The sequence below is a fragment of the Lithobates pipiens genome, unplaced genomic scaffold, assembly GCF_037356315.1.
Source record: "Lithobates pipiens isolate NorthernLeopardFrog02 unplaced genomic scaffold, aLitPip1_a1.2 Scaffold_16, whole genome shotgun sequence".
In the NCBI taxonomy this organism is placed as follows: domain Eukaryota; kingdom Metazoa; phylum Chordata; class Amphibia; order Anura; family Ranidae; genus Lithobates; species Lithobates pipiens.
The window spans coordinates 356,306,765-356,333,617 of NW_027507748.1; the positions used below are offsets into that span (position 1 = coordinate 356,306,765).

The window sequence follows — 26,853 nt, forward strand, 5'->3', positions numbered from 1 at the left end:
TCTAGCTTTAACCACTTAACAACTGCCCATTGCCGATTAACGGCTTCAGGGCGGTTGTTTAACTCAGAGAGGCCGTTAATTAACGGCCTCCCAGAATTCTGCTCTCGCGTGCCCCGAGGTGTGCGCACTCGAGAGCATCCGTGACCGCCGGGTCCATAGGACCCGGCGCATCACGGTAAATGGGCGCTCATAGCGGCCGTTTACCACGTGATTGCTCCGTCAAATGACGGAGTGATCACTTGGAAACAAACCGGCGTCATGTTATGACGCCTGTTCCTCCCTCCCCTTTCTGTACCGATCGGTACAGCGGAGGGGAAAGAGATCGGTGTCAGCAGCGATGTGGGCTGCATCTGCAGTGCCCACATCGCTGCTCACCGAATTTAACCCCTCAATTCCCTGCCAATACTCTGCAATACCAGTGCATACTCTGCAGTACCCTGCCATTACTCTGCAGTACCCCGCCATTACTCTGCAGTACCCCGCCATTACTCTGCAGTGCAGTACCCCGCCATTACTCTGCAGTGCAGTACCCTGCCATTACTCTGCAGTGCAGTACCCTGCCATTACTCTGCAGTACCCCGCCATTACTCTGCAGTACCCCGCCATTACTCTGCAGTGCAGTACCCCGCCATTACTCTGCAGTGCAGTACCCTGCCATTACTCTGCAGTACCCCCCATTACTCTGCAGTAACCCCCATTACTCTGCAGTACCCCCCAATACTCTGCAGTACCCGCCATTACTCTGCAGTGCAGTACCCCGCCATTACTCTGCAGTGCAGTACCCTGCCATTACTCTGCAGTGCAGTACCCTGCCATTACTCTGCAGTACCCCGCCATTACTCTGCAGTACCCCGCCATTACTCTGCAGTACCCCGCCATTACTCTGCAGTGCAGTACCCCGCCATTACTCTGCAGTGCAGTACCCTGCCATTACTCTGCAGTACCCCCCATTACTCTGCAGTAACCCCCATTACTCTGCAGTACCCCCCAATACTCTGCAGTACCCGCCATTACTCTGCAGTACCCCCAATACTCTGCAGTACCCTGCTATTACTCTGTAGTACCCCGCCAATACCCCGCCAATACTCTGTAATACCCTGCCATAAATTGCCATACCCAGCCATACTCAGAGATACCCAGCCATACTCGGTGATACCCTGAAATACCCAGCCATAGACGCCCCCCACCCCTCACCGCCCTCCGGTGCTTCTACCAACTCGCCAGTACGATCAAAGCCAGAATCTTTTTTTTATTTTTTATTTCAGGCTTCCCAGCCTAGAGGTGAGATGTGGGGTCATATTGACCCCCCAGATTTCACTGTAAAGAGGACCTGTCACCCCATATTCCTATTACAAGGGATGTTTACATTTCTTGTAATAGGAATAAAAGTGATCAAAAATATATTTTTGGTAAAAAAAATGTCAAACTAAAATAAATAAAGTAAAATGAACAATAAAAAAATAAAATAAAAATTAAAGCGCCCATGTCCCCATGTGCTCGCATGTGCCACACATGTGAGGTATCGCCGAGAATGTTAGAGCGAGAGCAATAATTCTAGTCCTAGACCTCCTCTGCAACTCAAAACATGTAACCAGTAAAAAAATATTTAAAGCGTCGCCTATGGGGATTTTTTAAGTAGCGACGTTTGGCGCCATTCCACGGGCATGTGCAATTTTGAAGAGTGACATGTTTGATATCTATTTACTCAGCATAACTTCATCTTTCACTTTATGCAAACATTGGGCTAACAAGTGGTTAATAATAGAGCTTGCAGTCAGTAGTGTTAGGAGATAGTGCGTGCTGTCTGCGTGCTCTGTACCCAGTACATACCGCTATAATATAGGGCAGGCCCCTACTTTCAAACATCCAACTTACAAACATCTCCTACTTGCAAACGCAAGGAGACAGCAGCAAGTGAGATGAAAAAAGATGGACGACAAAACAAATTATACAGGGGTGATAACCCTTCCCTATGTTTTCCAAAAAGCTTAAAGATAGTTTTTTTGACTGGAGCTACACTTTAAAAATGTACCGGTTGAAAATGACAAACAGATTCAACTTAACACAACAAACCTACACAGTCCCTGTCTTGTTTGCACCGCCTGTATACTGCTGTTCTGAGTATATAGGGCCTGGGGGCCACACGCATTTCCTTTTTTTAATATGGGTACGGGGTTCCCCTTAATATGCGTACAAGACCCAAATAGGCTGGTAATGGGCAGGGAGGGCTACCCATGCCATGTTTCTCAATGATTTTCAACCATATTGCAGGAACCAGATATAACATTAAAACCGCAAGCAGTTTTAAATGGTGTTATTTCCGTTTAATGTAATTTTGTGCAGGGACTGTTCTAAACACGGGAAACACGTGGCACTTCACAGGCATACTACAGACACCCCGCAGGCACCATATTTAAAGGAATATTTCACTTTTTTTTTTTCACTTTAATCGTCATTAAAATCAGTGCTCCCGCCAAAACGGTAGTTTTTAAAACTTTTTTTTGCAGTGACCCATGTCCCCTGAGGCAGGAGGCAGGTCGCCAAACCCTTTTTAGGACACTATCTTGCATATTAGCCGTTAAAATGAGCACTTTCCAATTCGAACGTTCGAGTCCCATAGACTTCAATGGGGTTCTAACGTTCGTACCGAACGCGGGGGTCGTTCGCAAGTTCTGGTGCGAACCGAACCGGGGGGTGTTCGGCTCATCCCTAGCGGTGACACTTTTCGTAAGGGAGCTAGCAGGAGGCTGTCTTTTCATGCGAGGGGGCGCCTTTTTTATTGCTTTCCTTAGAAAGTGCCACCCTAAGCCTAGACCTTGTGGGCCTAGGGATAAGATACAGTGCTGGGTGTCAGAAGAATAAAATAGTTGTGTACCCCTTTCTTGCTGTCAGAAGAATGGAATAGTAGTGTACCCCATTGGTGGTGTCAGTAGAAAGAATAGTAGTGTACCCCATTGGTGGTGTCAGTAGAAGGAATAGTAGTGTACCCCATTGATGCTGTCAGTAGAAAGAACAGGACCCCTTTGTTGGTATTAGTGGAACAAATAGCTCAAGCGCAATATTCCCAATACAAACATTCCTGAAACTGGCTGTAGATTTCGATGGGTGCTGCAGTGATCACAGCCTAGAACCAAGAACAGTCAAAGTGAGTAGTGTGTCACCAGCACACCAGGATCTCCTAGACAGATCCAAAGCTTTATTCAGCAATTGCACCATGGTTAAAATATTGAAGTTTCAGAGCCATGCAGAACGCTTTCATTAATATGTGACTATCCTGGTCACATGCCTGATAAACGAGTCCTGTGTGGCTCCAATCATTGCTGTCTAGGATCTGTCTAGAAGGTCCTGGTGTGCTGGTGACACACTTCTTGCAGTGGGAGAAATAGCGTGCCATTGTTGGTGTCAGTGGGTAGGATAGTGCACCATTGTTGGTGCCAGTGAGAGTAATAGAGCCCTATTGTTTTGTCAATGGATAGAGTAGTGTCCCGTGGGCTAGTTAAAGGGCCAAATCTGGCACGCAGGTTCTAGTTTAGAGGCCACTGCTGTAGATTCTCCCTTTCTGACTGAAATTTCAGATGCATTCTGACCAGAACAAAGCTTGAGCTATTAAGTTTTGCAAACAACAGGCTTTTATGAAGGGACTAAGGAGAGCCAGAAAAACATTTTAAAAGATACATACATCATGCATACCTGACTTAAAGAATAGCTATGGCCTTCCATTAAAAAAAAATGTAGCACTTAAAGGAGAAGTCCAGCCTGAGCGTTTTAGGCTTTTTAGGCCGGGCTTCTCCTAAGGGTCACAGGAGTGCAATTAATTTTGCACTCCTGTGACCCATATTCAGCGGAGCGTGGTCTGAAGTCCGCTGACAGCTGACGTCACCAGGATCAGTCGAGGCAGCGCGTCATCCTGACTTCTGAAGTCTAGATCCGCCAGCTGCCTTGACTGATGGTACTCTCAGGGTCTCAGCGAGCTGCTGAGACAGCCGCCCCCCCCACCCCTCCGCAGCTCAATGCTCCAATAAGCATGGAGGAACAGAGCAGGAGACTGACAGTCCGAGCCATCGACGATGTTTGGTTACTCAGTTCTCAGTGAAGAGGTGGCGGGGGACAGCTGCAGCATCAGTCTGATGCTGCATCCACCTAGGTAAGTATGAATAGCCAAAATAAAACAAAAAAACCCATACTTCTCTTTTAATTATAAGGTGTCTGTTTTAATAAGTTTCCGCACAAAATTCATGCAACATTAACACAGGATTTGCACAATGTTGCAATTAGATAGTTACAAAGTTATATAGTTAATCTGGCTAAAAAAAAAGACACAAATCCATCCAGTTCAACCCACGGAGAAAAATAAAAACCTAAAATACACACAAATTGAAAACCTCCATACACGCAATCCTTTACCAACAGTTGATCCAGTAGAAGGCACAAAAACCCAATAAAGCATGATCCAATTTGCTCCAGGATGGAAAAAATTCCTTCTTAAACCCAAAGAGGCAATCGGATATTCCCTGAATTAACTTTACCTATAAAGATTAGTATTCAGTTATATGTTGTGAATTTAGGAAATTATCCAGGACTTTTTAAACTGAGCTGCCCAGAACCACCTGGAGGGAGTCCATTTCACTTTTTCACAGCTCTTATTGTGAAGAAACCTTTCTGTATTTTGAGGTTTAATCTATTTCCTCCAGGTGTAAAGAGCGACCCATTGTCCTCTGTGATGACCTTAAAGTGAATAACTCTACACCAAGTTCACTATATGGACCACTTATGTATTTATATATGGTGATCATATCCCTCCTTAATCTCCTCTTCTAAATTCAGTTCCTCTAATCTTTCCTCATAGCTGAGCTCCTCCATGTCTCTTATCAGTTTGGATGCCCTTCTCTGCACTTTCTCCAGTTCCCCGATATTCCTTTTTGCCCAAAACTGAACTGCATATTCCAGATGAGATTTTACTTATGATTTGCACAGGGATAAAATGATGTCTCTCTCTCAGTCCATACCTCTTTTAATACAAGGAAAGGATATTGCTCACTTTGATTCCAACTGCAACTGAATTGAATTAGAAATGTGGATTTTGGGTGAAAGCAGTGTGAAGCTAGACCCCTGAGTTTATCTGTGCTTTCTCTTAGCCCCCCTGCAAAGCCATACAAATACCTGTTGATTTGGTACTTGTTTAGACTGTCCTTTAGAGCTACATTCACAAAGGCAATTACAAATGAACAGCAGATCCCTGTGGCAATAATTAGCACAAACCTGTGGCAGAAATCATAGCTCTTTGTGAAAAGATGTGGCCAGGAAACCCGTGCAAATGAATGACAGGCTGACAGGTGGCCAATGCTGTCTGCATGTTATCGCACATTGAGCAATTACCTACAGTTGGGAACAGATGATCAGCAATGAATGCAGAAAGATCATTTGTCCATAGCTTCAGGTATATTGTCAATTGTGCAATTACATGCTGACAGCCACGGACAGATGCGGCTGCTGTCAGCTTTTTATTAAATTCTACAGTTTTCCCAGCCACAGCTATTCCCAGAGACCTTTGATTCCTGCTACAGAAATCATTTGTAATCATCCCTGTAAATACAGCCTAAAGTATTGTACTGTATATCCAAAGTATAAACATTTTTTTTAATTTGTCATGTTATCTTTCTATCTGTGTCTCCAATGGAGGGGATTTCCCCTTACCTCCTGTTCCTTAGACCCAAAGTGGATAATCGCCTCTGATGCCCCGTACACACGAGCGGCTTTTCCGTCGGAAAAAAACTTGGATGGTTTTTCTGACAGAATTCCATTCAAGCTTGGCTTGCATACAGTCACACAAAAGTTCTGTGAACTTTCGACTGTCAAGAACGCGGTGACATACAACACTACGACGAGCCGAGAAAATTAAGTTCAATGCTTCCGAGCATGCGTCGAATTGTTTCTGAGCATCCGTAGGAATTTTGCGCGTCGGAATTGCTACAGACGATCAGAATTTCCGATCGGAGTTTTTTCCATCGGAAAAATAGAGAACCTGATCTCAATCTTTTGCTGGCGGAAATTCCGCCAGCAAAAGTCCGATGGAGCATACGCATGGTCGGAATTTCTGACCAAAAGCTCACATAGGACTTTTTCCGGCAGAATTTCCGATTATGTGTACGGGGCATTAGTTGACCCCGGAACAAGAATCCCTATATCACCTGTTCTAGTGACAACTCATAATTTTGGATTTTCCATCACTTTCAGTCCCCATGACAATGGTCAACAGGACAATTAGAGTTACCAACTGGGGTAACACTATTAAAAAAAAAAGTGCTTTAACCACTTGCAGACCCCACTGGCACCTGCTGTGATTGTACACCATTCATGGACCTGCTGATTGGCTGTGTACAATCACAGCCTATATCTCTGTGTTGGCAAATCAAGATCTTTCTCTGCGGGGATGAGAAACTTAGAGATCTATTAGTAAAAGCAGCACACTTTACACAAATTGCACATAGTTAACCACTACAATACAGGGCACTTTCACCCCCTTCCTTCCCAGCCCAATTTTCAGCTTTCAGCGCTCTAGCGCTTTCAGTGACAATTGCGCGGTCATGCTACACTGTACCCAAATGAAATTGTTATCATTTTGTTCGCACAAATAGAGCTTTATTTTGGTGTTATTTATTCACGACTCTGTTTTTTTTTTATTTGCGATATTAGCGCAAAAATAGCGGAAATTTGAAAAAAAAACAATATTTTCTTTTTTCTATTTGAAAAGAAATCCAATAAAATCAAATTTTGTCATAAATTTAAGCCAAAATGTATTCTGCTACATGTTTTTGGTAAAAAAAATTCCGTTAAGTGTATAATAATTGGTTTGTGTGATCACGGACATATGTACGCAAATGATCATGTACATATGTGTGCAGGTGATCACGTACATATGTGTGCAGATAATCATTGGGACATGTGATTTTAGTGGGACATATGTGGGGGACATGTTTTTATTATTAGGGACATGTGTTTTTATTATTTGGGGACATGTATGTTTTGGGGACATGTGTGTTTTGGGGACATATGTGGGGACTGTGTTTGTACTGTGTGGTGTGTTGTGTGTTTACACTACACTGATGATCAGTGAGTAAAAAGCTGTAAAAAGCAGCCCATACTCACTGATCATCAGCCGGCTGCAGCGTTCTGCTCTCCTCTCCTCAGCGGTGACTTCCGTGTGAGGAGAGGAGAGCCGATTGCCTAGCAACCAGCTGTTTGTTTACATCACATGACGGCCGTGATTGGACACGGCCGTCATGTGATCAGGAGGGCCAATCACAGAGCCCTCCTGCCGATCTGAGATGCGCCGTGTCCGGGTGACACGAGCACATCGGGATCGCGCCGCTGCGCGGGCGCGCGCGCGCGCGATCCTGCTACTCCTGAAGGACGTTCCTGAACGTCCTATCAGGAGTATACGGCTCCCACCCGGCCGTATATATGCATTGGCCGGGTGGGAAGTGGTTAAGCACTCATTTAACCCCTTGGTTAACCTAGATATTAACTCCTTCCCAGCCAGTGTCATTAGTACAGGGCCAGTGTATAGTATTATCACTGATAACTGTATTAGTGTCACTGGTGATGTCAGTGGCAATTAGTCAGTTCCCCAGCGTCAGTTAGTGTGAGATTGTCTGCCGCACTATCGCAGTCCCAATATAAGTAACTGATCACCGCCATTAGTAGTATAAAATAAATAAATAAAAATTCCAATACATAACCCATAGCTGGTAGGTACTATAACTTCCATGCAAACTAATCGACAAACATTTATTGGGTTTTTTTTATCAAAGACATGTATCAGAATAAATTTTGACCAAAATTTATGAAGACATTTTTTTTATTATTTTTTTTTTTTTGCATATGTTTTGTGGCAAGTAAAAAATACTGGGGGTTTTTTTTCAACATTTTTGGTCTTTTTTCATTTGTATCACAAAAAATAAAAGACCCAGTGGTGATCAAATACCACAAAAAGAAAGCTCTATGTATGTGAAAAAATTATGCAAATCTCGTTTGGGTACAGTGTTATATGACCGGGCTAGTACCAGTTAAAATAGCGCAGTGCTAGATTGCAAAAAATGGCCTGGTCATGGAGGGTTTAAAATCTCCTGGAGTTTAAGTGGTTAAATACTGTAAAAAAATAAAAATAAATAAAAACACCTTTTTTTAATGTTATTGTTTTAGCGTATGTCTACAACAGATAGAGACGTAAAATATACAGTATACATAGCCAATATCTATTTCCTTTAAGCTGATGTCAGATGGCATCAAACTTAATTAGAAGTGTGAGGATTACACTGTAACAGATGTGGTCTCTTTAGTTATAGTGATATCCACTATCCAACCCTGTGCTAGGGGATTATATACTGAAAAAAGACACTTGTGAGGAATGCTCTGCTACAAATCGCTGTTATAAACTCAGTTGTCCTGTCACACCTGCTGAAAATAAACTATTTGATCAGATATAACAAAATCAATGGACCTCATCAACACAAATTTCTGTTAAAACATGTAAAGCATTTAAAGCATGTTGCAGTAGCTGCCTGACCTAGTGCTGTAAGAAGCCATCTAACATCAGTTTGATGTATTGAATTCTCTTAAAAACCAGTCCAGGATTTTGGATGATGTAATAAAGTTCATATCACTCTATGCATTTGTGGCTTTGTCAATTAGAAGCTTTTTTTTTCTCATAGTGATCTCATGCCTTCAATTCAGTCAAAAGAGAAGGACATCTGAAAAGCTATCATATAACATGAGTACTAAGGTCTTTTTTTAAACAGGCACTGCCATTTATACAAAAGTGCCTGCACATTAATGGACTGTGTCCATTAACGTTCTCCATGGTGGACCAAGAGGTGTCCATGGTGGACCAAGAGGTGGTCCACCATGGAGAAAAATAAAACCCAGTGGGTCTTTAGGATTTGTTCTGGGCCAAATGCTTCTTGCAATGTTCAAGTTAGCCTCATTCAACAAAAGATAAAACATATACCTGAACCTCAGCCTTAATTGGAGGAAGCATTGAGGGTCAGGAGACACTTGCCTCCTAACTAGTACTTATATATGTTGAGCTGGTGGCCTCACCATTTAAACACCATCAAAGTAGCACCTGCAGTCAGTCAATTATATAGCTAACTGCTCCCCGGTCATATCGGTTATCACAGCGTCTGGCAAAGGGAAGTCTTCCAGCATCGACTTACTTGGTAGCTCTGAGCTGCCATGTGATCAAATGCTAAGAACTGAAACAGAAGCTAATGCTGCAGGAGGTAAAAAGGTGCTTCATAATAAACCCTACCATTTAGGAGCACCCACCTTTTACCATGCCTACCAATCAATGTGCCCTCATGGCACATTTTGCATAGTATACTTTCTGTAGCCCATGTGCAAAATCAGGCTCAATTCTGCATAGAAACCAATGAGCTTCTAACCCCAGCTTGTTCAATTAAGCTTTGGTAATAAAACCTGAAAGCTCATTGGTTTATATGCAGAAGTGAGCCTGATTTTTCACTTTCCAGTAAATAAAACCCATTGTTTACTTAAAAGTGGGGTATGCCTGTACTAGGCTGTAGCTGTGCCCGGGTTAAAAAAAAAATCCAGTCTTCCCCTGGCCTAAATACATCAATTTGCATTCAAACCCAGGGGACATTTGGGAAGTGCCCCATTTTCACCCTTGGTGATCAATGTAGCCTGTCACTGCACAATGATGAAATATCATCTACCACTCTGTAACGCAGGCAACTTTTAATTAAAAATAAATGATGATTTTCAAATAGTCAGCAATCAGTTAAAAGGCAAATCAAGGCAACAATTCAAATCAATCTTTTAACTGCTACTTCTATACCGGAAACACTGCATCTATCAGAAAGGTCGAGCAGTTGATTTATATAATTTATATAATTGATTGGATCCATATTCATGAGGTTTGCATAGTCCTTCTTGACAGAACTTTAGCCTCTTGTCACATGGCTCTGTGCTGTGAAACCTCCCTCTCTGAGACTAATGCCGCATACACACGATGGGACTTTCCGTCAGAAAAGGTCAGACGGAATCATTTCATCGGATATTCCGATCGTGTGTGGGCTTCATCTGACTTTTTTTTTTTTTTATTCTGACGGACCTAGAAATAGAACATGTTTTAAATCTTGCCGACGGAATCAATTTCTATCGGGAAAACCTTTCGTCTGTATGCTGTTCTGATGGACCAAAAACGACGCAAGGGAAGCTATTGGCTACTGGCTATTGCACTTCCTTTTCTAGTCCGGTCGTACATCATGGTGTTCTAAATGAACGGACGTTGGTGTGATCGTGTGTAGGCAAGTCCGTTTCAGCGGAACTTCGTTGGAACTCCGCCGGAAAGACCGTCAGAGTTTATTCTGATGGAAAGTCCAGTTGTGTGTACGTGGCATTACAGAAGGTTGTATGCAGAACCTGTGTCCCTGCATTTTTCAGATGTATATTCAGGGTTGTCATATGGATTTAATTAGCCAACTGCACAAGGAGAACAGCAGGATTGAATAACACAAAGGGTCTTATAATGCTAATTGTGCAAATAAGAGATCATTTTCATATCGCTCCTAGCAACCAGCTTCCATCAATCAGGTCTGCAGTGCAGAACTGAAAACAAGACAAGTATTCTTACTGGTTGCTTTGAGCATAATCATTTTCCTACTGGAACACATTCCATGCATAGCCTCAAAGGAGTTGATTTACTAAAGGCAATTTGGCTGTTCACTTTGCAGCAGAATTTCCTCTTTGCTAGGGATTTTTTCCCCCAAAGCATTTGTAAAGGCTGTTTTTTTTATATATTAAACATGTTATTCTTACCTGCAAAGCCCCAAACTCCTTTTTCTGGGGTTCCCCTCCAGCACTCCAGGGTCCTCCTCTTCTCAGTGCTTCAACATAGGATGCCGCTTCCTATGGGGGCACACTTGTGGGCTAGATCCTGAGCCAGGCTGTGTGGGTCTGTAGACACACACAGCCTGGCTCAGCCCTGCTCTCTCCTCACTGGATTTGATTGACAGAAGCAGTAGTTAATGGCTCTCACTGCTGCCTCTGAGTCCTGTGAGGCGAGAAAGAGCACCATCACTGCAGATGGAGTGCTGGATTGAGATAGGGCTCAGGTAGGTATAGAAAGGTGGGATATATCCACTGATTTTTTTTTTTTTTTTTTAATGCAGGGAATGTGTTAAGGTAAACAATTTTCTGCTTTTAGAACCATTTTAACTCAGTAAAAATACCTTTTTTTATTTTCTGTGCATGTGATTCAGGGTGTTCATTGCAAGGTGATTTCTTATTACATCCACCAAGCTAGTAAATCAAAGTTTATAAGTTTGACTGGAGTGTACCTTTAACTTTTATTTTGTTCCCTGTACTTAAACAATGAGAAAATTATTCTGATTGGTTGTGATCAGAAGCGCAACATTACTTATAGCACTAGTTTTATAAATGACCGTAGATACTATTTAATATACATCTCATTTCTCCATGTCATACCTCCGAACTTTTTGAGATGACAATGAGGGACACCTATTAGCAAAAGTATATAGGCATTGGAAAAAACCCCTGTCATGCCCCCTTAAAGGAGATTTATATTAAAAAAATGATTTCATTAAACCCACAAGTGCTTTTTTATCACTACTATTCCTTTATACTGGCTTTTGAAATGTAAAAATACAGCAATTTAGAAACTGGATGAAAGGTTTAGCACTGGGAAACACTTTTTGAAAGATAAAAATTTCATTTTACATACAGCTATATAGATCAGACCAAAACGAGGGACAAATGAGGGTGAAACAGGGACAGAGGGACATTGCTTCAAATCAGGGACAGTCCCTCGAAATCAGGGACAGATGGAAGCTATGCCCCATGTTGCTGCTTGGCTTGTTGTGTCACATTTTACACATGAAAAATTCTCATAGGTCAAAAACAAAAGCTGCGACAGTTTATCATTTTGTCAGTACTAGTTAAATATTTATATGAATACTGTATGTCTGCCGGGTTTGCACATTGAAATGATCATTCTGGCAGTCATATTATCTACACAAGGAGTAATGGTAAGAGAGGTATTCTGCAATCTGTCATGGTGTCAGACAAAGAGAGAAGGAGGCTTACCACAGACACACAATCTGATCAATAAACACTAATATTTGACATTACAATAAAGATAGATTTCTCCATAAAGAGCTGGTGCTTGGTGTAACGTATAATATTGTCATTTTTTTTTTCTTAGTAAGGCTGATGCTGGATGTGACAGTCTGGCACCCTCTGCCTTCTCTATGTGCCATGTCATGTGATACAGGCACTGCTGCAGTTTACATATCAGTATTCAGTATGCACAGCTTATGTACTGCCTGAGCCTACCTGTCTATAGATCAAGGTGTGAGCATGATACAGAACAGGTTGTTTTATGAGTGCCCAGCGAGTGTAATGGTTACTAATAATATGCGTGTTGTTCCGCAGCTCCTTAACAGTCGCATAGATCACCTAGAAGCTTACGAGCTGCACTGCACTTAGCTGGTTAGGGACTGTAAGCCTTTCAATAGCAGTTTTCTACAAGAAGATATAATAAACAAAACCTCTAAGAAGATGTAAGTGGGCCACATGATAAAGGTGACCAGTTTTATTATATTTTGTGGCGTAACGAAGCAATCGTGCAACCAGCAACATAATAATGTAAACTGCACTGTATATAATACATTGATTTAGAAAGAAACAATAGCTTAAGAACAACGCAAGTGCAGGAGGTATGATTCATTTCCCCGGCAACATTCAAGAGATCAATAAAATTGAGCAAGTCGATGTTCTATTGATAGGAAGCTACTGTGAGACCAATTATACAGACATCTTACAAGATGTGGGGGATTGGATGGAGGATGCAGGTTAGGGGCCATTCATTATTAGCTATTTGATCTGGCTTCAAAGTGGCCCCAGGTAGTTAGCACAGACACATGGAGCCCTCTTTCAGTTGACTTGAACCTCTGAGCAAAAAAAAAAATCAAAAAAATCAGCAGTTTAATAAAATCTGAATAAAAACAGATTGCACACAGGAAACTTGTCCACACATAGCAACATAGATCTGCCTTACGCCAAAATGTGACATTATGATATAGATAAACACTCAAAGCTGGTGACAATTGGAAAGGAACAACTTAATGTAACTATTACATAACAATACATCAATGTTAAGATATTCTATTAATAAAGAGAGCAAAGTTCACAATATGTCTTCTGTCTAAGAACTTTTCACAACAGTGCAGTCTTTCTTAACCTTTCTACCTCTGGGGAATCCAAACAATAATGTTTGGGTTTTAAGGAACCCTAACGAAAAAAAATATTCCTCGGGATCCATGGCAAAAATAGCTCTTAAACTGGTGGTCAGTAGAAATAATCCAACCCTTGCAGTGGTGGTCATTAGGAAGAATCTAACCATGACAGTGGTGGTCATTGGGAGGACTATAACCTGTACAGTGGTGTTCATTACAGGAGTCCAACCCTTAGAATAGCAGTCATTAGAAAGAATCTAACTTGGGGGTAAATGGCAAAAATAGCTCTTAAAATGGTGGTCAGTATCCAACCCCTGCAGCGGTGGTCATTAGGAAGAATCTAACCATGACAGTGATGGTTATTAGGAAGAATCTAATCCTGACAGTGGTGGTCATTATAAAGAATCTAATCCTGACAGTGGTGGTCATTAGAAAGAATCTAATCCTTACAGTGGTGGTCATTAGAAAGAATCTAATCCTTACAGTGGTGGTCATTAGGAAGAATCTAACCCTTACAATAGTGGTCATTAGAAATAATCGAATCCTTACAGTGGTGGTCGTTAGGAAGACTCCAACCCTTACAGTGGTGTTCATTGGAAAGACTCCACCCCCTTCAGCAGTGGTTAGTTGAAAGTATCTAACCCTTACAGTTTTGGTCATAACAGTACACCAACCCTTACAGTGGTGTTCATTGGAAAGAATCCAACCCTTTCAGCGGTGGTCATTTGAAAATATCTAAACCTTACAGTGGTGGCCATAACAGTAAACCAACCCTTACAGTGGTGGTCATCTAGCCTTTACAGTGGTGGCCACTAGTAAGAATCCAACCCTTACAGTGGTGGTCAGTAGAAAGAATCTAACCCTTACAGTGGTGGTCATTGGGAAGAATCCAATCCTTTCAGTGGTGGTCATCACAGTATTCCAACCCTTAGAGTGGTGGTCATTAGAAATAATCTAACCCTTACAATGGTGGTCATTAGAAATAATCTAATCTTTACAACGGTGGTCATTAGGAAGACCCCAACCCTTACAGTGGTGTGCATTGGAAATAATCCAACCCTTTTAGTGGTGGTCATTTGAAAGTATCTAACCCTTACAGTGGTGGTCATCATATCAGTAAACCAAGCCTTACACTGGTGGTCATTAGAAAGAATTCAACCCTTACAGGGGTGGTCATAACAGTAAACCAACCCTTACAGTGGTGGTCATTAGAAAGAATGTAACCCTTTTAGTGGTGGTCATTAGAAAGAATCCAATCCTTACATTGGTGGTCATTAGAAAGAATCTAACCCTTGCAATGAAGGGCATTAGAAAGAATCTAACCCCTACAGTGGTAGTCATTAGGAAGAATCTAACCCAGTAAACCAACCTTTACAGTGGTGGTCATTAGGAAGAATCTAACCCTTAGAATGGTGGTCATTAGAAAGAATCTAATCTTGCAGCGTGGTCATTAGGAAAATTCTAACTCATATAGAGGGGGTCATTACAGGAATCCAACCCTTAGAGTGGTGGTCATTAGGAAGCATCTATCCTTACAGTGGTGGTCATTAGGAAGAAGCTGACCCTTACAGTGGTGGTTAGAATGCCACGCTTACAGACAGCTAAAAAAGATAATTGTTGTCATGCCACTGGCTCTACCAACTGGCACTGGCTCTAGAACTATGCAGGAACCATGAACCATAAGATAGGAGATCAATCAGCTACAGTTTAAGGAACCCCTATCATCCTCTAGAACAATGTTTCTCAACCTATTTACCATCAGGGAACGCCTGGCCAAAAGTTTGAGATCTCGGGAAACCCCTAAAATAATGGAGACCTGATCTACCTGTCAGCTCTCTGTGAATGACGGGTAGATCGCCACGGAACCCCTGGGGACTTCTTGCGGAACCCCCGTTGAAAAACACTGCTCTAAAAGAACCCCTAGAGTTCCATAGAATCTGGATAAAAAAAGCTGCAACAGTGTATCAAATATTCAACATAAGCTTCTGCCTGGTAAACATATGATGGGCTCAGTCTTGAGTGCAAATACAAAAAGACAGGTTCTGCTAGCAAACCACAGAGCTATCCATGAAATTAATTATTTTATTTAAGTTATACATAGACAAAAAAGGCAGGCAGATAGAAAGATTGAAGGATAGGTGGATGGGATAGATAGATAGACAGACAAACAGACAGATAGATAGATAGATAGATAGATAGATAGATAGATAGATAGATAGATAGATAGATAGAGTAGCATTAGGTAGATAGATAGACTAATGGAAGATAGAGGAAGATAGATACAAAGACTGACGAATGATAGATAGACAGACTAATGGAAGATAGATAAATAGATAGATAGATAGATAGATAGATAGATAGATAGATAGATAGATAGATAGACTAATGGAAGATAGATAGATAGATAGATAGATAGATAGATAGATAGATAGATAGATAGATAGTTTGAGAGATAGATAGCCTAATGGAAGATAGATAGATATATAGACTAATGGAAGATAGATAGATAGACTAATGAAAGAAAGAAAGAAAGAAAGAAAGAAAGAAAGATAGATAGACTAATGGAAGATAGATAGATAGATAGATAGATAGATAGATAGATAGATAGATAGATAGATAGATAGATAGATAGATAGATAGACTAATGACTAATGGAAGATAGATAGATAGATAGATAGATAGATAGATAGATAGATAGATAGATAGATAGATAGATAGATAGATAGATAGATAGACTAATGGAAGATTGATAGACAGACTAATGAAAAATAGATAGATAGATGGATAGATAGGTAGGTAGATAGATAGATAGATAGATAGATAGATAGATAGATAGATAGATAGATAGCCTAATGATAGATAGATAGATAGATAGCCTAATGATAGATAGATAGATAGATAGATAGATAGATAGATAGATAGATAGATAGATAGATAGATAGCCTAATGATAGATAGATAGATAGATAGATAGATAGATAGATAGATAGATAGATAGATAGCCTAATGGAAGATAGATAGATATATAGACTAATGGAAGATAGATAGATAGACAGACTAATGCAAGAAAGAAAGAAAGAAAGAAAGAAAGAAAGAAAGAAAGAAAGAAAGAAAGAAAGAAAGAAAGAAAGAAAGAAAGAAAGAAAGAAAGATAGCCTAATGGAAGATAGATAGATAGACTAATTGAAGATAGATAGATAGATAGATAGATAGATAGATAGATAGATAGATAGATAGATAGACTAATGGAAGATTGATAGACAGACTAATGAAAAATAGATAGATAGATAGATAGATAGATAGATAGATAGATAGATAGACTAATGATAGATAGATAGATAGATAGATAGATAGATAGACTAATGGAAGATATATAGCTAGATAGATAGATAAATAGATAGATAGAATAATGGGTGATAGATGGATACATCGAAAGACAGATAGCATAGTAGAGATAAGAGGCATGTTATATGGCACAGATGAGTAAAGCAGACAGCCAAGGCATTTGCCAGGCACACTTCTTACCAGCTGGCAAGCAGAGTCTTGGTGCCAGGGAGGCGTGGAGAAGAACTGACTGAAGAAAAAGGCAAAGAGATCCCCCAAGTTTGCCTGCTTGCCTCCCTTACCCCAGCGAGCAGATGTAAGGCTGCTGTGGGCATGGAAGGAGGGGTGCAGCATGGAGCAGGGCCGGTCAGATGCAGCAAGTGATGGAGAGGGAGAGAGAGACAAAGGGATGGGAGAGGAAGAGACGGCAGCACAAGACGCTTTAATCGTGAAGGGTTTCTGGAGAGATACTGAGGGAGCGGTTGCAAGATTGGTTGCTAAAGCGTCTCCATGGCAACCGCGCTGACCCACTTCTGCGGTAGCCAAAAGCTTGGCTTGAGACGCCTCTCATTAACAGCTTCACTGCTAGAGCAACCCGCAACATAGGGCAGGCGGCGCGGCACGTCGGCTGGGCACGCACGGGTTAATCGGGGTGACAGGTGCCCATGTGCGATCAGGTCCCTTGGCGCTTGTTGCTGCAGCCGATATATTACTATAGGAGCATAGGGCTTGGAAGTGACCAACTTCACACCCAGCTCAGAGCGCTGATCATTAAACTCTGTACCCCTTTATCATACCATAGCTTCTCCAGTGACCCCCATGTCTCTATGTACTGCCCTCTGATTTCTATGTGCACTAACTATGCAACATTGTACCCTACAAGAACTCATGGGGGGGGGGGGGGGGGGGGGGGTGTAGACATGTTTCATCAAGAATACACTAACATGTTACATTCCTGTCCCTGTGTACCCCCAGCATTGGCTCAACAACAGACTATACTTGGAAATTCTCAGCAGTGCCCCGCCAAATGCCAGTTTGATCTCTGCCCAAGTGTTGTGACCCTGGAAATGGCCTTGTTCCTTCCCTAGCTAAGCAGCATATTGTACCTGGAGATATACTGTAACCATAGGTGTCAGCCTATAGGGTGTTCACCCCAAAGCTCAAACAAATATCTGTGTGTGTGTGTATATATATATATATATATATATATATATATATATATATATATATACACACACACACACACACACACACACACACACACACACACACAGTGCATTGAAAAGGCATTCACACCCCTTGAAATTTTCCAAATTTTGTTATGTTACAACCAAAAACATACATGTATTTTACTGGGATGTTATGTGATAGACCAACACAAAGTGGCACATAATTGTGAAGTGGAAGGAAAATGATAAATGGTATTCACAATGTTTTACAAAAAAATATCTGAAAAGTGGCGTACATTTGTATTCAGCCTTTACCCTTTATTCTGATACCCCTAACTAAAATCCAGTGGAGCCAATTGCCTTTGGAAGTCATCCAGTTAGTAAGAGTCCACCCATGTGGGATTTCATCTCAGTATAAATACAGCTGTTCTGTGAAGCCCTCAGAGGTTTGTTAGAGAACCTTAGTGAACAAACAGCATGATGATGAAAGAAAACACCAGACAAGTCAGGGATAAAGTTGTGGAGAAGTTTATAGCTTTGAACATCTCACAGAGCATTGTTCAATCCATTATCCAAAAAAGGAAACAGTATGGCACAACTGCAAACCTATCAACACATGGCCGTCCACCTAAACTGACAGGCCGGGCAAGGAGAGCATTAATCAGAGAAGCAGCCAAGAGGTCCATGGTAACTCTGGAGGAGCTGCAGAGATCCACAGCTCAGGTGGGAGAATCTGTCCACAGGACAACTATTAGTCGTGCACTCCACAAATCTGCCTTTTATGGAAGAGTGGCAAGAAGAAATCCATTGTTGAAAGAAAGCCATAAGAAGTCCCATTTGCAGTTTGCGAGAAGCCATGTGGGGGACACAGCAAACATGTGGAAGGTGGTACTCTGGTCAGATGAGACTAAAATTTTAATTTTTGTGGCGGAAAACTAACACTGCACATCACCCTGAAAACACCATCCCCACCATGAAACATGTTGGTGGCAGCATCATTATTGTGATGCTTCTCTTCAGCAGGGACAGGGAAGCTGAAAAGAATTGATGGGCAGATGGATGGAGCCAAATACAGGGCAATCTTAGAAGAAAACCTGCAAAACGACTTGAGACTGGGGTGAAGGTTCACCATCCAGCAAGACAATGACCCTAAACATACAGCCAGAGCTACAATGGAATGGTTTAGATCAAAGCATATTCATGTGTTAGAATGGCCCAGTCAAAGTCCAGACCTAAATCCAGTTGAGAATCTGTGACAAGACTTGAAAATTGCTGTACAGACGCTCTCCATCCAATCTGACAAAGTTTGAGCTATTTTTGAAAAGAAGAATGGGCAATAATTTCACTCTTCAGATGTGCAAAGCTGGTAGAGACATACCACAAAAGACTTGCAGCTGTAATTGCAGTCTAAGGTGGTTCTACAAAGTAGTGTCTCAGGAGGGCTGAATATAAATGCACGCCACACTTTTCACATATTTATTTGTAAACAATTTTGAAAACCATTTATCTTTTTCCTCCCACTTCACAGTTTTGTGCCTCTTTGTGTTGGTATATCACAAAAAAATCCAATAAAATACATTTACATTTTTGGTTGTAACATGACAAAATGTGGAAAATTTCAAGGGGTATGAATATTTTTTTAAGGCACCATATATGGCAGTAGGGCAACAGACAATGTCAGTAGAGTAGTGGACAATGTCAGTAGGACAAAGATTGGTGTCAGTAGTATATTTTTATTATTGCTTTTTTTACAGTTTTATTTTTTTATATTTTTTTTACAATTTTTTTGGGCAATAATTATTTATTATTTTTTGCACAATTTTTTCAGAAGCCCGATCGAAACAGACCCCTGATGTCTCACTTTTGAGACAGAGGAAGGAACTGAGGACATACATTTCCCAGCCCCTTTCTCTGCAGCCAAGCAGCAAGGGAAATCTGTGCAGCGCAGGGTGATTAGGGTGTGCCCAGGCACACCTGTCACATCCTGTGTGCACGCCTATGACTGTAACTCTTTCCATCCCTGGCTAAGCAGCACATTGTACCTGGAGATAGCACTCTCCTCCCACCCCTAGCTAAGAAGCACATTGTACCTGGAGATATAACTCTATCCATCCCTGGCTAAGCAGCACATTGTACCTGGAGATATAACTCTATCCATCCCTGGCTAAGCAGCACATTGTACCTGTAAATATTTTTCTCCCCATCCCTGGCTAAGCAGCATATTTTACCCGGAGATACACTATATTACCAAAAGTATTGGGACACCTGCCTTTACACGCACATAAACTTTAATGGCATCCCAGTCTTAGACCATAGGGTTCAGTATTTATTTAGTCCACCCTTTGCAGCTATAACAGCTTCAACTCTTCTGGGAAGGCTGTCCACAAGGTTTAGCAGTGTGTCTATAGGAATGTTGGTCCATTCTTCCAGAGACACATATTTCAGGTCAGGCACTGATGTTGGACAAGATGGCCTAGCTCGCAGTTTCCACTCTATTTCATACCAAAGGTGTTTTATCGGGTTGAGGCCAGGACTCTGTGCAGAACAGTCAAGTTCCTCCAAAGCAGACACACTCTTCCATGTGTTTATGGACCTTGCTTTGTGCAGTGGTGCGCAGCCATGCTGGAACAGGAAGGGACCATCCCCGAACTGTTCCCACAAAGTTGGGAGCATGAAATTGTCCAAAATGCCTTGGTATGCTGATGCCTTAAGAGTTTCCTTCACTGGAAGGCCAAAGCCAAGGCCAACCCCTGAAAGAAAACCCCACACAATAATCTCCCCCTCTACCAAATTATTTGGATCTGTGCACAAAGCAAGGTCCATAAAGACATGGATGAGCGAGTTTGGGGTGCAGGAACTTGACTGGCCTACATATAGTCTTGACCTCAACCCGATAGAACACCTTTGGGATAAATTAGAGAGGAGACTGTGAGCCAGGCCTTCTCATCCAACATCAGTGTTGCAGATATGATCCAGCATATGAACAAAAGTAAACAGTTCCCAGGAACCAATCCACAAGCATTGTAAGCTTGGCGCGTGTGGTGACATCACAGACATGGACTCCTTGATGTCATCAAGGGCCGAGGTTACAATGCTTGTGGATCAGTTCCCGGGAATGTTTGCTCATATGCCGGATCATATCTGCAAAACTGTGGGTTTTTTAGTACTACTATAGTCAAATAGATGGATTTAAGTTTTTGCACTATGTGGCCATACTTTATCTATTCCCCATGGTCATTGTTATGGAGCGATCCCCTGCACTAGCCATGACAATACCTCCACTTCCATAACAGGGGAGAAGGATTAGATCTGTCTATCTTGGGCTTATGACCAGTGTCTTTTGGCTCTTATAATTTGGAGTCTAAGGTTTCTGGTAAGGAGGTAAGGTGGAGGTGGACCTGGGTGATCAGTATGTTTATTTTCCTTATTCATATACATTGGATATATATCATGAACGTTTTGGATTTCTGATTATCATTTTCTTTAAGGAGAACAGTGTGAATTGTGCCACCATATAGAGTTTTTTTTTCATATTTGTTCAGCGCTGCAACTTTTTAGGTTTTTATTCTGTTATTTCACAATTTGTCCTATTGTGTTGTTGCCAGCAGCTTTATGTTTCTACCTGTGCAATATTTTTTCTTGTTTATTTTGATCTTTATTATGGCCAGCTTCCTAATCTGAGAATGGGCAGTAAATGTTTTGAAACTGCCACAGCTATAGCGACAGATTCTTAAGCCTCGTACACACAATCTGATTTTCTGACTGGACATGTGTGATGACAGGCTGTTGGCAGAAAATCTGACCATTTGTACGCTCCATTGGACAATTGTTGTCGGATTTTCTGCGGACAAATGTTGGATTGCAGGCTTTGAAATTTTCCGCGGACAAATGTCTGTTGTCGTATTTTCCAAGCGTGTGTACACAAGTCCTTTGGCCAAAAGTCCAAAGTACAAACACGCACGCTCGGAAGCAAGGATGAGCCAGAAGCAGTCGGTCTTCTAAACTAGCGTTCGTAATGGAGAATTAACAATTGTGACGTGGCAAATTATGAAATCTCGAAATGCAGCGCACATTCTCTTCTTCTTTAATGGGATAATAATGAAGCTGCTTTGCTGGTGATACTGATGGAGTTATTGCAAAAACATTTTCAAAGGCTTTTTTTTCTAGTGATTTCAAGAATAATATTATTATGCTTTTTTATTTAATTTTTTTGGGCAAGTTACCACAACACCATTATCTCATAGATTTTAAGATCAAAGATACAACTATGTTGATGTCCCTTGTCAATTTTACATTTTTTTAAATGTAACTGTCATGTACCTAGTGGTTGAGCCCAGTATGCAGGGAGTGGCCTCTTGTATGCATTCTGACTCGGGAACCCCTGATAGAGCAGACAGGGGCTCAGAAGTGCAAAGGGGCACAAGTGCCGGACAGGTAAGTTGATGCAGGGGGCTGGCCCGGACCTCTGATGCAACTGAGAGGAGACTGGCAGCAGGTGGCAGGCAGAAGAGACTGGCAGCTGAAGGCAGGCAGAAGAGACTGGAAGCTGATGGCAGGCTGAAGCAGTAGTCAGGCAGGAAGCAGAACACAGCAGATGGTAGGGAAGTGTTCTGTAGTTCAGATCACAAGCAGGTGCAGGCAGGCTGGGTCAAACACTGGCGGGTAGATCAGGTACAGGAACAGATGCCAAAGAGGAGTCAAGGTACTAGCCGGGTCGGTAACAGGCGGGCAGCAAACAGGCTAGGGAGCAGCAGAAGAGTAATCAGAACAAGCTGGGATCAGAGACGGGCAGCAGGCAGGGATGGTCAGTAACAAGCAGGGTCAACAGGAATCAGATGAACAAAGTAACAAGTAGAAAAGGTCTCAGGAACCACTATAGACCGGACAACAAGGCAGCAAGGCGTCAGTCATTCCGTTGCACACAGGTAATCTTCTGTCACTCTGGTTGCTGGAAAGCCTTTCCTGACATTGCTCCCCTCAAATGGGCAGCCTCTGGATGCCCAATTGAACCATCTTTCTTGGGTGGGACCTTTTAAAGGCTAGGATCAGTCTCTCAGCTTGGATATTGGACTCTGGCTACCAAGAATTCTCCTCTGGGCCATACCTTCTCCATTTCATCAGTACTGGACCTGGTTGCATCTCTTCCTACAATCCAAAATGCATTCAACCTCAAATTCTTCTTCACTGATGAGTACTGGTTCAGGAGATTGGCAAAGGGGTCAGGAACTGTGGGCTTAAGTAGGGCTACATGGAAAACTGGATGTATCCGAAATTATTCTGGTAGCTTTAATTCATAGGCCACATTATTGATCTTCCTTTTCACTGGAAATGATTCTGGTAGCTTTAATTCATAGGCCACATTATTGATCTTCCTTTTCACTGGAAAGGGACCCACAAATTTAGGGCCCAATTTTTTAGAGGGGCAAGCAAGCTTCAAATTCAGGGTGGACAACCAAACTTGATCTCCAAGTTCAAAATTAAGCTCCCCCTCCTCTTCTTGTCACACACCTCCTTGTTATATTCCTGGGTCCTTGTCATCGTCTCCTGCAGTAATTTATTATTTGTGTCAAAGAAATTCAGAGTTTCTTGGGCGTCTGGTACTGAGCACTCCAGGATGTTGTTGAACAGGAACAAAGGATGAAAGCTGTAATTTGCAAAAAACAGAGATTGCTTTGTGGCAGAGTAAACAGAGTTATTAAATGCAAATTCAGCAAGAGGTAGCAGGGATGCCCAATCATCCTGGGAAAATTATGAAAAACAATGCAAATACTGCTCAAGCGCTTGGTTTGTTCTCTCCATCTGGTCATTAGTCTGGGGATGATAGGCAGAGAAAAAGGAAATGTCGCTCTTCAGGGATTCACATAGTGCTCTCCAGAACTTAGAAGTGAACTGTACCCCTCGGTCTGATACAATATCTGCAGGGATACCGTGGAGTCTCACAACCTCCTTAATGAAGATCCTCCTTATGTCTGGTCCTGGTTTCAGGGGCAGAGGGTGTACCCCTCATTGGCAATAAGTGAACCATCTTGGATAGTCTGTCTACCACCACAAAGATGGTAGTGCAGCTTTCTGATGGTGGCAGCTCAACAATAAAATCCATGGAGATCATCCTCCATGGCCTCTCTGGGACAGATAGTGGCTTCAACAGACCCTATGCCTTGGACTTGCTGCCTTTATTCTGGATACAGATGGTACATTATTCAACATATTTCCTGTAATCCTTCAGCAACTGTGGCCACCAAAACGTGCGCTGGAGGAGTTCGGAAGTGGCCGGCCAACTCATGGTGATGGCAGGAACTAAGGACGGCAACTCGTGAATCTTGAGGTACATACATTTTATCCCTGTACCACAATAGGTCATCTCTTGCCTGTAGGGTGACATCAGACAGAAGAGGAGCCCCTATGGAGGCTTGTTTGATCCCCTTGGAGTATAAGAAAGTTCCAGAGGATAGGATGGTATCTGGAGGTAAGGGGGCTTCGGATTCATTGAACATCCTGGAAAGTGCAACAGGCTTCTTATTCTTCGACCCTAGCCTGTAAGTAATGTGGAACGAGAATCTGGTGAAAAAGAGTGCCCACCTGGCCTGACGTGGTTTCAACCTTTTGGCAACTTTCAAGTACTCCAGATTCTTATGATCCGTATAGATAATAATCGGATGTGTTGCTCCCTCCAAAAGATATCGCCACTCTTCAAGTGTGGCCTTAATTGCTAATAGTTCTCAGTCACCAACATCGTAATTCCTCTCTGTTTTGGACAACTTGCGAGAGAAGGGTGTAAAAGAGCCTTGGGCCCCTGTCTCTGGGAGAGTTCTGCTCCGCCTGCTATTTCTGATGCGTCCACCTCCATAATGTATGACAAAGCTGGATCAGGGTGCTTTAGAACTGATGCCGAAATGAACAGGTCCTTTCGAGTTAAAAAGGCAGTTTGGGCTTCAGAAGACCAATGGAACCGAGTGCCTTGCTTAGTCAGCCTTGTGATGGGGAAATGATGATAGAAAATCCTCTTATAAACTACCAGTAAAAATTTGCGAACCCAACAAAACGCTGGATTCCTTTTTTATAAGTAGGAACTGGCCAGTCCAGGATGGCAGAAACCTTCTGGGGGTCCATCTTGATACCCTCCACAGAGATGATCAACCCCAGGAACTGAATGCTTTGGCGTTCAGACACGCACTTCTCAGGTTTTGCGTACAGGCCGTGAAGTCGAAGTTGTGTTAGCACATTTTTGACGTGCTCACAATGTTTAACCAAGGAGGGAGAGAAAATCAGGATGTCATCTAGGTATATTATGACAAACAGGTCAAGATAGTCTCTGAAAATATCATTCACAAAATGCTGGAATGTGGCATTGCACAGACCAAAGGGCATCACTAAGTATTCAAAGTGCCCGAATCGAGTGCGGAAGGCAGTAAGTGAGGGATGAAGCAAGCCCAGCTGCATCGGTTCAGAAGCATCGAAAGTGGCGGTCACTGGGGCTGAGGGAGCAGAGTGAAAGAAGTTAGGTACGTGTGGGAGCATCCATACTGGACGAAAGGGACTGGATGTTTGCTCTGATCTTTGTTCTCTTAGACATCTGTTTGTTTGAATAGACAGGTTGATGAGGCCATCTAGAGTCTCGGGAACGCCCGCTTGAGCCAGTTCATCTTTTAGTGGTTCAGAAAGGCCCATGCAAAATTGGTAATGCAAGGCGACGTCGTTCCAGTTTGTGTCGGAACTACAACGCCTGAACTCAGATACATAGTCTTCAGCTGCTCTGGGACCCTGCTGGAGGGTATGTAGAGCCGTTTCCACAGTAGCAGACAGTTGCGGGTCCTCATAAAGTAGAGACATGCTCAAGCTGTTGAGAGAGACATCCTTCTGCTCCAGTAGGCAGTGAGCCCATGACTGAGGCTTCCCTAACAACAGGGAGACGACAAAGCCCCCTTTGGTTTGGGTCTATTTGCCTAAATTTGACTTCTGTGTAAGTCTGACTGGGCTGTGAGATGTTCAGCCTGGCCACAGGGGTCACTTTTTCTGGTGGCAGGCATGGAACTATGGTCTGGTTGGGCATTTAATTTACTCTCTCTCTGAGTCAGGTCAGTGGGTATGGCCCTCTTGCTGTTCCCTCTAGGAGAGGGTACTTAAGATGCGGACGTCACATGGTTTGGGGTTCCGGTCCAGTATGCTGTGCTGATTACATGGTCCTGGTCCTCCTGACCAGCCACCAGGAAGGCTATGGCCTGGGGTGCGGATCCACCTGACTTTAATGCCTCGGGCTGGCTAGCCCAAGGCAAGGGAACTAAGGAAGGATTCCAAGGTGGATGGGTGCTGTCTCCGGTTCGGGAGAGACCCATTGAACTTCGATCTTTCCAGGGGAAGACTCTTTAGAAGAATACCACGTACGGGTTGGTTTTCTTAACAAGAGCCTGGAAGGGCTGAAGTAACCAAGAGAATCCGGTCTTGTGGATATCGCCAAGTGGGCTGAAAGATCCAGGCATCCTATGAGTGTTCTACAGCTTAGTTTCCCTACGTGTTCTGCAACAACATTGGTGATAAAGACTTTGTTCCTGAGTAAACACCTGGTTGGCTGCTTGACCTTGTGAGAGAGGGACTGTCCAATAGGCTTGTGCAATTCGTTTCGTAACGAATCGAAATTCGGCCGAATTTTGCATCCGAATGTCCGAATAAAAAAATAACAAATTACAAGGAATACGAAAGAAATATAACGAATGAATTCGAATGAATTCGACATGATTCAAAATTATTTCAACTGCATTCGAAATTATTTCAACTGCCTTCGACATTATTTCAACCACATTCGAAAATATTTTGTGACCCGACTTTAGGGCCATGTATCTCGGGGTCACTTAGTGCTAAACACTTCAAATTTGGATAGGTTGTATTGCTAGTATTATTGTGTTTGCATACCAAATTTGGGGTTTCTAGCACCAAGTGACCCCGAGATACATGGCCCTAAAGTCGGGTCACAAAATATTTTCGAATGTGGTTGAAATAATGTCGAATCATGTTGAAATAATTTCGAATGCATTCGAAATTATTTCAACATGATTCGACATTATTTCAACTGCATTCGAAATGATTTCA

The 26,853-nt window shown here is 42.4% G+C and overlaps 1 protein-coding gene across 2 annotated transcripts in view; it reads right to left on the reverse strand.

Moving 5' to 3' along the window:
* RIMS3 (regulating synaptic membrane exocytosis 3) overlaps positions 1-26,853 on the reverse strand; it is a 234,914-nt gene that overhangs the window by 145,675 nt on the left and 62,386 nt on the right. Inside the window, exon 1 of one of the 2 annotated variants that reach the window (XM_077481928.1) lies at positions 16,802-17,095. The exons of the other annotated variant lie outside the window; for it this stretch is intronic. The gene's annotated coding sequence lies outside the window, so the exon portion shown is untranslated. Of the gene's footprint in view, positions 1-16,801; positions 17,096-26,853 lie in introns of those variants that run through there. 2 annotated transcript variants of the gene reach the window in all.